Source organism: Sciurus carolinensis, chromosome 17 (genome assembly GCF_902686445.1).
Source record: "Sciurus carolinensis chromosome 17, mSciCar1.2, whole genome shotgun sequence".
NCBI lineage: Eukaryota > Metazoa > Chordata > Mammalia > Rodentia > Sciuridae > Sciurus > Sciurus carolinensis.
This window is the reverse complement of record NC_062229.1, coordinates 5001586-5003573: the sequence shown is the minus strand read 5'-3', so window position 1 is coordinate 5003573 and position 1988 is coordinate 5001586.

Genomic DNA, 1988 nt, shown 5'->3' with positions numbered 1-1988 from the left:
CGGATCCCCGCCGCGCCGCTCGCCCCGCAGCCCCGGCCCGGCCCCCTCAGCCGCCCCCCGGGACCGCGGCCGCCGCCGGCTCCGCCGCTGCCATTTCACCCGCTGACAGGAGCCGCTGCCCCGCCCCTGAAGCCCAGTCAGCCAATTCGCCGCCCCCAGATATTCTGGCTCCGCCCACTATCCAGGAGTGACGGGTTGTCTGACCAATCCGTGGCCATTCCGTGAGGAGGGCCCTGGCGACGGTCAGAAGGTTGCCGCCTCTGAGGAGAGAAGCGAATTGAAATAAGGGGAGCGGTGAAGGACGAGTGTTTTTGCCTATTGAAATGAGGAATCCAGTTGATCAACACGTGGAGGGGCCAATAGCGAGTATGAGGGGGTGTGTCTCTGAGGGAAGGCTGCGGCCCTGAGGAGCTCTAGGCAGAGGCCGCCAAGCGTTAGGCACTAAGCCCCGCCCAGAGCCGAGCTTTCTGCCCAATAACGGGACGTCCTGCTATGTCCATTATTATCTACCCCTCAAATCTCGGCCCTGGCAACTGTTTGGGGCGCTATGAAGATTGACATCTAGAGAGCCAATGATACTGAAGGAGGGCGGGGAAGTAACACTATTTGACCAATGGGAGCGTAAGACTGGAGTGAGGTTGGTGTCCTGGGCTGTGGGGCTTGAGGACTGGGTTGAATGAAATGGGGGCGGGGCTAAGAGTTGGGGCGTGGCCCTAGTCAACGATAGGGCGGGATCTGATAAGGGTCCCGCTCAGGAGTTGAGTTTCAGAAGGGCTGTTGCCGGAAAGCGCATATTCTGAACCCTGCTCAGTGCTGGGTGGAGCGATTGGTTTGGGGAGGATTGCATAGAAGAGTCACGCCCGATCCATGCCCTAGTCCAGGCCGAGTTAAATATCTTCTCCTAAGCTCACGGCGTGCAGCGTGTTGCTCCACCAAAGTTCCAATGGCTGTGTGATCACTGTTTACACGGCCCTCCCATCTCCTACCCTACCAGACTGATAGCTCCCCACCCACAGGGGAAGATAGGGCCTAGGTCAAGTCTTCCCGGGGTCCTGCACCTAGGAACTACTTATAAACGTTTGATGAATGAATGAAAAAAATGGGCTCATGATTGTTTTAACAGGGAAGGAAGGGATGGGGGAGGGATCGTATAGTTACTGACAGCGGGCACGACTTAGCAAAATGGACATGTTTCCACCCCAAGATCCAGGGTGGGGCAGGGGAAGACTATGTCATAGAGAGGGTGACATTATAAGTTAGGAATGGGAGCTGCAAATGGGAAGGCAGAAATGGAAACCATCCTTTATCCAGGATGGGGATGTGTCAGGACCTTCTGCGGTCTGAAATCTCAACCAGGGGTCTCTCTGGTCTTGAGAGGGAAGTCAGATATTTACACCTGCTCTTGGTCCCTCTCCTCTACCTCCATAAACTTTTCCTCCTTTCCTCCCTCTTCCTGTATATTTTGTACCTATTAAAATTCTGTAACTGTTAAGAAAAGCCCCCAAACAGTTCTAAAAACTGGTGGTAAAAATAAATATAATGCATTCCTTCTCCCCTCACATTACCCTATCCCCTTCCCCCATTAAAACAAACAAGCAAACAAACAAACAAAAACAGATCTGTATCTATCTCCTATTTAAGCCAGATTATGTACTGGTCTTCCAATGCAGAGTACCAAGCTGAAGTGAAACCCAACAGCATTGTCCCCTGATTCCTGAGTGGACCTGGGAGAGGCTGTGGCCCCCCATGGACAGGTTAGTGATGCTCATGGTATTAATTTGGGAAGGCAAGAATGAAACCAGGATGTGGTGGGGGCCCAGGAACAGCAAGGGGACAATTCCTGAGCTGGCTTCAGTGGTGCTCAGTGTGGGGGTCTAAGGAACTATCCCAAGGGCCACCAGTACCAGAAATTCTTCCCAGAAGTGATGCCCCAGGAAAGAATAGTTTGGTGTCAGGTCTGGTTGGTGTGTAGGACCCCCAGAAAGAGA